Genomic DNA, 10,475 nt, shown 5'->3' on the forward strand with positions numbered 1-10,475 from the left:
AACTTCTTAGCCTTTCTTCTGGCATGAAAAGCTCTGTTCATAGTGGAGAGGGCACTACAGTTGTCTTATCTCTTTTCTCTTACTTGTACATCTCTGAAGGAAGACACCCTGCTAAGTTGTATGCTTCTACAACATCTTAAAGATTCTTGTAACTAGAACAAACATGAAGACTTCTCGGGTTTCCCCAGCAGCTCCAAAGTGAAGCTGAGCCCCTGAGTTTTCCACCCTCTCAATTACTGTAATTCTACATTCTGTCCTGTGTTACAGTTTTACCAACATTGTTAATAAAACTGCTTCTAAGCTGCCTGTTATCCAATCTCCCTCCCTTTTTCTCAATCCTTCCATCTAATCCTATCACTTTCCCATTTGTTTTCAACCTTCATACAATACCAGTTTCTGAGGGAGTCACTTCATTTTGCTACGAATTCCAATTAACAGAGGGATAAAAGAATAAAAAGAGATTGCTGTGGCAGCAAGCAACATCTGAAGAGGAACACAGACTTGCAGAAGCACCAGTTTACTACCACACTGGTACCAAACTCTGTAACATCTCAATATTTGTTTGTGAAATAGATGTGCTAGCCACTAGGTAGCTGACAACTCCAGTGGACACAGTATGAGCAGCTGTTGTTGCCTTCCTCATTGCTTGTTTTGGAGAGGCCAGTAGGAAATTCAGTTAGACAGAAGGACTGGAGTACCTCCCTCTGTTACTTGTGAAATTAATTTGCAGTTGTTTTCTAAACATTAGGTATTCTAGAAATGCCTGCTGGCCAAAAGTACTTCCATTTTCACAGAAAAGTGTTTGAAGCTTGCTGCTTTCTTGAACAGTGACATTATTTTTGATCCATTGAACCCATAATTTCTGTATTTTGTAGCTATAAATAGGAAACAATTGCATAACCAGCTCACACCTTTCTGTAGCTGCACCATATGGTCCTGTGGCTTGCATATCTCAGACTGAAGAGTAAAAATGAAGATCAGAACATAGTCATGAAAATTCTGCCCTGGAAAGCTGTGCATTGCCAGCCCCTCTAATTTGAACATGCCCACACCAAATTACAGGGCTAAAATATTTCCTCAGAGGACATGAAAGAAATCCACAAACTCCAAAAGTGGTGTTCTGTAGGAGGATTTTTAGGAAAACTAATGTAGTACATGCCAACCTGCAAAAATACACCGCAGCAGAGAGCATAAGGGAAGTGTAACTCCCACTTAATTTGCCAGAGGTCACAGTAGACTAAAAATATGGCATGCTTTCCCACGTGGGGGGAGAAGAAACAGAACAGCCTTCACACTATCACATCACTGTCCTCCCTCTGCTAGCCACTGAGGTGAGCTTTCTGCAGTATCCTGACACACAGCTGCAATCGTTGCAAGGCAAAGAAGCCACAGTGAATTTCAACGCTTTCCCCTACCAGCTCACAGAAGTTGTCACCTTCTCACATAATTAGAAAAGTCATCTCATTGTAGTTTTGCATACCATAACAATGAAGATAGATTTAATTTCATTATCTGTAGCTGAAAGCAAAGAAAAAAAGGAGGAAAAAAAAAAAGACAATTTTCTTTAACAAATAGTCAACTCACAGCAAACTGCTCACAACAGAATTCATCCTTAGAATCCAATACAGAACAAGCTCTGCAGTGCAGCAATATACACTTTAAATAAGAACTTTCATAGAATCAAACAGGTTGGAAGAGACCTCCAAGATCATCCAGGCCAACCTAGCACCCAGCCCTAGCAAGTCAACCAGACCATGGCACTAAGTGCCTCAGCCAGGCTTTTCTTCAACGCCTTCAGGGACGGCGACTCCACCACCTCCCTGGGCAGCCCATTCCAATGCCAATCACTCTCTCAGGCAAAAACTTCCTCCTAACATCCAGCCTAGACCTCCCCCAGCACAACTTGAGACTGTGTCCTCTTGATCTGTTGCTGGTTGCCTGGCAGAAGAGACCAACCTCCACCTGGCTACAGCCTCCCTTCAGGTAGTTGTAGACTGCAGTGAGCCACCTTACCAAGGCATATTATTTTCTCCCCTAGTTCAATTGCAATTATCCCAATAGGAAGATAATAGAAATTGTACATTGGAGGCAGCTGACTTCAAGGTATGACTGCTTTCAGCCTAGGCAGACTGCAAGATGTTTCTTTACTCAGACTTTAATCTTGGTTCCCCAAGTAGAAACTGAACTGGGAACAGAAGTAAACTACAAGTATATCGCAGCCTGAACTGAGCAATCATTCAAATTTACCAAACATTATTTAGTTGTGTAGACCAGGATATATGATTTAAATTTTGACATTTACAACCTTTGGACAAAGAACTTGAGAGCTTCAAACAAAAGAGTTTGTAAAGAAAGCTGTCAGGCTGGAAAAAGGCAGGTCAAAACCTACCTGTCTGGAAGATGTTCATGCAGAATTCCTCCTGGACATCTCTGTAATGGAAGAGAGAAGTAATGAAGAACCAAGATGATAAGTGCTAGATGTCTTCTTTGGAAAAATCCTGCTATACTAATGTTCTTACCAGAGCACATCAAAGGCTGGCAGGTCTCAGTGCTGGGAGGAATCTACAGGGTGGACACAACCTCACCAACCAGAGCTCACCCCACTGTCTTCAGCCAGGTTGCCAGGCAGAGCAACCAGGGACAACCCCCAGTACCCATGTCCCTGAGCACAGGGACAGCCCAAGACTGGGCCAGGACAACATCCCACAAGTTGGCAAACGGCTAGGCAAAGCTGTGTGGAACCTCAACACTATTACAGTATCATCAGAACACACACTAATGAGCTCAGTTTGGGCTGAAATAGGGTCCTCAGCAGGGTGGAGAGAGGCCTCAGGTGAGGCTCATCATCCCATCAGTGCCCCCAGGGCCCTCACAAATCTGAATGTAACCACTTCCAAAGAAGAACTGTGTGGGAGTGGAGCATCACACTGGTATCCCTGTTTTTACCTTCCTTTGTGGAGATAGGAGTAAAAATCCCTGTAATTTCAGTAGTAGAATTTAGCACCTGCTCTCTAGCAGGAATGGAGACAAAGGAACTACTCATGATTTTTTGATCTGTAACTCATCCTTTCCACTCAGGCTTACAAAATGATGTAATGTGCAGGTGACAACTACTGCCTCCAGATTCAGGATTGACTGAATTCACTAAGTGAAAGTATATAATTGTATAGTATTGCATGCAAATTTTCTGAAGTAATCTGTAATTTTAATTCTAACCTTACTAGTATATTGCAAATGGTCTACAAAATTCCTTTCTAGATGATATATCTAGATGGTTTAATTTTCAGCTTTCAGATGGGGAGATCAAACATGAATTTCAAGATTTTTTTCCTGCTCCCTTTACTATTTAGGGTGACAAAGCTGATGAGAGGCCTGGAACACAAGCCCTATAAGGAGAGGTTGAGGGAGCTGGAGTTGTTTAGCCTGGAGAAGAGGAGGCTCAGGGATGGCCTCATTGCTGTCTACAACTACCTGAAGGGAGGATGTAGCCAGGTGGGGGTCAGTCTGTTCTGCCAGGCAACCAGCAACAGATCAAGAGGACACAGTCAGGGGAGGTCTAGGCTGGATGTTAGGAGGAAGTTGTTGGCAGAGAGAGTGATTGGCATTGGAATGGGCTGCCCAGGGAGGTGGTGGAGTCGTCATCCATGGAGGTGTTGAAGAAAAGCCTGGATGAGGCACTTAGTGCCATGGTCTGGTTGACTGGCTAGGGCTGGGTGCTAGGTTGGCCTGGATGATCTTGGAGGTCTCCTCCAACCTGGTTGCTTCTATGATTCTATGATGATTCTATGATTTGTTTTATGAAAAAAAAAGCTTTATAAAATGTCTCAGGGGTTAGAATTCAAGTCTTTTTTCAGAGATTTTTTTAATCTACCTATTTAGCATGTGCCCTGTCAGTGCCTTCCAAGAAGGTTACATGTGTTTAAAGTTAAGTGCTTAGTTGGATGAAGCTCAATATAGCAGCTCATAGACCCTTGCTTCACATGCAAAAAAGGAAGTCTTTCAAGAGCAGTCAGGTATACAACTGTAGGCTCGTTTCTTTGGATATCTTTGAGGTATTGGAAGACTCCCACTAGGTGTGTTTCATGGTTTTGCTTCCAGACAAACACTAAAATCAGTTGGCAGTGTCCAAATACAGCCAACAACTTCTTCCACAAAAGCATCTTCAACTCTGCACATGCCCATGCAGCCTAGATGTGCTTGACTACTAATTTACAGTAGTTTTGCTGCAGTGGATTTCGGAGGTACTGTGGGTGAGATTAAAGCTCATTTTGGATTACATCATACAGTAATAAAACTTTGTGAGCTGACCTGTAATGCTCAGCAGGTATTTGACATCCAGTATTTTTGCTTTAAACTGTCATTGTTTTAAGTTAGCTATAGGCAGCTAGGTGCTGCTGTGCAATAGCATGGGACATGACTGCATTGCTCTATGTGTCTCATACTTCAGCTCCACAGGGAGTATTCAACACTAGTATTTCCAGAAGTGTCTTTTTAACTGCAATATGCAGACCTAATTCGGCCAAAGCAATTCACAGGAGCTGCTTTTAGCCACTTCATTCTCTATGGCTTGCTCTGATTTTGCTGAAGAGAATACCTAAGTCCCTAAACTCCCCTGCTGTACACATGAAGAAGCTGATGCCTTGACTAAGCAGAGCCTCAGGGCATCCCTGTTCTGCCTAAACTCATCAGGAAGTGGCAAACCTGGCTACCCAAAACCAGGGTTCAGTGTAGGGCTCAGCCTTATAGGCAGCCTTTTTCATGGAACAGGCAGGACTGAGCTCACCACAGGACTATGCTGACCGTGATCTGTACTCGGAGGGCACATCAAATGCTGGACACTTAAATGGTGGTTTAAAGGCCAAGCAGTTTCAGGCTGTGGATTGTGCTGTTACATATGCAGTTAATTAATCCTCAGTCTGTAGACCCCTGGAGGAGGCATAGCAGTTTCCCCATGTGTGTCCTCCTGGCATTCCTTATAGACATCCTTAGGCATATATTCATTGTTCAAAATCACTTCAGTGTGTAAGAGTTGAAAAGGTATTTAATTGCTCTCTTCCTTTCACAGGCCCTTCTTGGAACTTAGTGATGGGGATAGGTGTACTCCATTTTCCAGAAAGTGCCTCTACCAAGGAGAAATGCATAAAGAAAAGAGTATGTCATCTGGATGGAGCAGTGTTTCTATTACAATCACATAACATCTAATTATGTACTCCATAAATCTTAATATTTTGTTATGAGGCTCATAATAACAAAGTCTGATAAATAGTTTCTCTTCCATGACCACTACCAATTGAGTAGAAAAAAATACTTATTTATGATGCTTTATTAATAAAATGTGAATAATTCAAACAGCTTCCTCAGTGAAGAAACAGCAGTAGAGTACATTCATATTTGCATATAAATGAAATGATGCTTTAGTGTCAGAGTGAAGAATTAAATAATAGGAATTTTTACAGTGCATTCCTGACAGCCTTATAAATATTATGGTCATAAGTTGCATCTTCCTAAAAATCTCATTTTATCTTTTATTACAAAAATATGGCCAAAGGGACAAGTCCTGCTTATTTTGCATGTGAGAGTATTCCCAGTGACAACACCATTACTCAGTAAATGATGTTACCAGAATCAGCCTTATGGCAGAAAGAGGAGCAAAAGCATAGCATTATCTATGTACCTATTAAGAGAACAGAATCTCTTATTTAACCACAAGAACAACTTTGCATGTTGGTGAAATACTAAGAACAACAAAGCAAACTGCAGAGAGATGTTGAGATACCAGAACGTGTCCAGAGAAGGGAGGCAAAGCTGGTCAGAGGCCTGGAACACAGCCCTGTGAGGAGAGGATGATGGAGCTGGGGGCGTTTAGCCTGGAAGAGGCTCAGGGGTGACCTCATTGCTGTCTACAGCTACCTGAAGGGAGGCTGTAGTCAGGTGGGGGTTGGTCTCTTCTCCTGGGCAACCAGCAACAGAAGAAGGGGACACAGTCTCAAGTTGTGCCAGGGGAGGTCTAGGCTGGATGTTAGGAGGAAGTTCTTCCCTGAGAGCGTGACTGACATTGGAATGGGCTGCCCAGGGAGGTGGTGGAGTAGCCATCCCTGAAGGTGTCCAGAAAAAGCCTGGATGAAGTACTTAGTGCCATGGTCTAGTGAACCCTTTTCACTCCAGCAAATTCATCAGACCTTTTCAAACTCCTCCACTGTATAGGTGAGCCTATATTCCTTGTTCTTAGGTATATGTCTTCTACTATTTTATTAAAACATTGTTTAGATAAGACCTACTTTACAGAAGGTCAAGAATTCCTCTGCATCTTTGCCCAAGGTCATTTTTATATCTATTTTTAACTTCCTTTAAATAGGCTGTAGAGGCTGCTACATTCTGGTATGTTTTCTGACACCACAATAATTCTTGACATTTCAGATATGACTGATCAGAAAATATTGTCAGAGACAGCTACTGCCACATCTGAGTGCATTATTGTAGGCCTGTGTAGCATTGGAAGTGCTCATTTACATGTGAGAGCAAAGCTGGCAATCTCAGCTTTCCTGTAAAATGGTTAAGGTATGGAAATGGAAAATGAAACACAGAAAAAAGAACTTTACTCCCATGGTTTTCAAATCAATCTCTTCATGTTAGTGCAAGACTCACGAGTCCTGAATGATTGAATTTGACAGTATTCCTAAAGGGCACAATAGCATGAAGAGATTTGTCTCAACCTGGTGCTAAAGAGAGCAAAATTTTGCTGTAGAATCATATTACTTAACAAAAGGAAGAATGAAAAGTTGGAAAAGCAAGTGGCATTTCATATTAACAAAGAAGGAATAATAAATTTACAAGCCTATATTATCACTATAATTGGACTTTGTGTATATATATTTAATACTGCCAGGGCAAGGATCATCTTTATTTGTCCATTTCCAAGTAGTTTCTCATTTCTAATTCTAAGTTTCTAATCTATGAGCAGATGTTCTTGGCAGCAGGGGGACATAAGGATCTCCTGCTTCTGTCTGCTGGATACGTCATCAATTATCTTCTAGATATGATGCTTTTTTTTTCCCCCTCAAATCCAGAGGACAGTACAAACACAGGGAGACTTCTAATTCTGCCCCTGCACTCAGCACTGGTTAGGCCACACCTTGAGTACTGTGTCCAGTTCTGGGCTCCTCAATTCAAGAGAGATGTTGAGATACTGGAACATGTCCAGGGAAGAGCAATGAAGCTGGTGAGAGGACTAGAACACAAACCTGTGAGGAGAGGCTGAGGGAGCTGGGGTTATTGAGCCTGGAAAAGAGGAGGCTCAGTGGTGACCTCATTGCTGTCTACAACTACCTGAAGGGAGGCTGTACCCAGGTGGGGGTTGGTTTCTTCTGCCAGGCAACCAGCAACAGAACAAGGGGACACAGTCTCAAGTTGTGCTGGGAGAAGTATAGGTAGGATGTTAGGAGGAAGTTCTTGCCCGAGAGAGTGATTGGCATTGGAATGGGCTGCCCAGGGAGGTGGTGGAGTTGCCATCCCTGGAGGTGTTCAATAAAAGGCTGGATGAGGCACTTAGTGCCATGGCTTAGTTGATTGGACAGGGATGGGTGATAGGTTGGACTGGATGACCTTGAAGGTCTCTTCCAACCTAGCTGATTCTATGATTTCTGTGAAACAAGGCTGGTAAGGGGGCTGGAGCACAGCCCTATGAGGAGTGGCTGAGGGAGCTGAGGTTGCTCAGCCTGGAGAAGAGGAAGTTCAGGGGAGACCTTATTGCTCTCTACAACTACCTGAAAAGATGTAGCCAGGTGGAGGTTGGTCTCTTCTCCCAGGCACCCAGTGACCAAACAAGAGGACACAGTCTCAAACTGCACCAGGGCTGGTTTAGGCTGGATGTTAGGAAGAAGTTCTTGACAGAGTGACTGGCCATTGGAAAGGGCTGCCCGGGGAGGTGGTGGAGTCACCATCCCTGGAGGTGTTTGAGAGGAGGCTGGATGCTGCACTTAGTGCCATGGTTTAGTTAATTAGAAGGGTTAGGTTATAGGTTTGACTCAATGATTTTAGAGGTCTTTTTCAACCTGGCTAATTCTGTGGTTCTGTGAATAGTTTGACCTAGGAAATGGTTAAGAGAAGTGCTATAGAATTAACATGGATTCCTTTAGATCTGTCAGCAAATGCAAAAACTTTGATTTAGCTGCAGATGCTGGCAGCAATGGATTCAATGACACAGCAACCTTTGGATCTTCTCTTGGCAAGGTCCCAGAAGTGGGCTGTGGCAATAGCTTGTCAGCTGAAAGGAATATTCTACATGGGCCTGGTTGTCATTTGGCTTCTTACCCTTCAGATCCAACCTAGACATAAAGCCACAAGACAATGCCACATTAGGCACGCTGCTTTGCCATATTCAGTTGATGCAATTTCTTTCCTTCTGAGAATTTCCTACTTCTGCCCCAGCAGTGACAAAGGGTTTTCTCCTTACCCAAGCCAACAGGGGTGTCTCATGCTGTAGCACAGGCAGAGCTGTGCAGAAGCAAAGAAGCTGTGTTTTCACTGGTTCTACATTCATTCTAAATAAAGCAAAAATAAGATAGATACAAAGTGAGAAATATAGTGCACACAATCTGTCAGTCTCCTGTGAAGATGTACATGAAGAAAGACTTTGATGAAGAAGTGACTTTTGAGAAGATACTCATGTGAGAAAAGTCATAGTCAATTTAAGTGAACTTCCTCTTTAAACAGAGAAGCAAGAAGGTCAAATGCCCTTTTTAGTGAGATAAATGATGGGAAGCATCAAGGCTGGCATTTCTGGCAGACTAAAAAGAGTGGGACAATAAAATAAGAGGCAGTATTACATTTTATTATAAGGGCAGTTATGAGAACAAATAAATGTAAATTTGACATGATGGAGAACCAAAACCACTGGAAAGACAGCATGAGAAAGCACAACCAGTTTGAATCAATAGGAAGGGAGGCACTGGATAGGAACAAGTGATAAAAGTAAATTAATGACCAGGGTCTAAGTGAAATTCATTTTATGTGTTGGAACCAAGCTGAATTGAGTATTTCAGGGAAAGAAAACACTGCTAGATAGGGTCTAGATAAGAAGATAAAATGAAACAGATTTTCTTGCTGTGTATGAATGCAACTGAAGTGATAGGGAGAAAGATAGTATGGATATGATTGCCAGAGAAATGCCAGCAATGTGAGCTGTAGAAATGGTGATGGTTCAGTATTCCACATCTGGACAACTCCAAAGCAGAGGCCCAGGAGATTAGCTGAAACCCTGACCTGGCCAGGAGGCAGAGCAACTAAATATGCAATCCATAAATAACCACCAGCTATTTGTAAGTATTAATCTGAAAATGTAATCCATGGCTCAATACAGTACTCAGAAATGACTGCTGGTATGATAGTCCCAAGAGGTTAATCCAGAGTGACAGTGCCTGTCTTTAGCACTAGGGTAACCCTGTGTTTGTCAGTGTTTATGCTGTTCTTCTAACTTCTGTATAATCACATAGTAAAAGAAAGAACAGGATTTGGTTCACCAGTTCAAGAGGAACAGGGATATATTAGAATGTCCAGTGGAGAGCTATGAAGATGATTAAGGAACTGGAGGAGAGGCTGAGAGACCTGGGGGTGTTCAGTCCGGAAAAGAGAAGACTGAGCCAAGATCTTATTAATGTTTATAATTGGTGTCAGGAAGATGCTAGTCTCTATTCAGTGGTGTCCTGTGATGTGACAAGGGGCAATGGATACCAACTGGAACACAGCAAGTTCCACCTCAACACGAGGAAAATTTTCTGTAAGGGTGACAGAGCACTGGAACAGGCTGCACAGAGAGGTTGTGGAGTCTCCTCTGCAGACTTTCAAGAGCTGCATGGATGTGTTCCTGCGTGATCTGCTCCAGGCGATTCTGCTTTGGCAGCAGGGTTGGGTTCAATGATCTACAGAGGTCCCTTGCAAGCCCCTACCATTCTATGGTCCAATGAATAGAATTATCCTTACGAATGAGATCTATGCATTATCACAGTATCACTAAGGTTGGAAGAGACCTCATAGATCACCAAGTCCAATGCAGGAGAGCCTAGTCTAACAAGAGCAACACTATTAAAGAAAAGAAAAGAAAAGAAAAGAAAAGAAAAGAAAAGAAAAGAAAAGAAAAGAAAAGAAAAGAAAAGAAAAGAAAAGAAAAGAAAAGAAAAGAAAAGAAAAGAAAAGAAAAGAAAAGAAAAGAAAAGAAAAGAAAAGAAAAGAAAAGAAAAGAAAAGAAAAGAAAAGAAAAGAACCTTAAATCAATAAAAGACAGAAAGTGCTAACTTCTATTATTTACAAACCGGCAACCACATTCACCTTGGTAAAACCCCCAAGCACTTTAAGTAACAGCAAAGCGTAATTCCAATCGATAGGTCTCGTTTTCTAGTCCTGCTCGTTGCTAAATCCACGGCTGCAGCGCAGACCAGGCTCAAAACCTGTCCCTTTTGATTTCGCATTCTGGGCAGTCC

Source organism: Pogoniulus pusillus, chromosome 8, assembly GCF_015220805.1.
Source record: "Pogoniulus pusillus isolate bPogPus1 chromosome 8, bPogPus1.pri, whole genome shotgun sequence".
Classification (NCBI taxonomy): Eukaryota; Metazoa; Chordata; class Aves; order Piciformes; family Lybiidae; genus Pogoniulus; species Pogoniulus pusillus.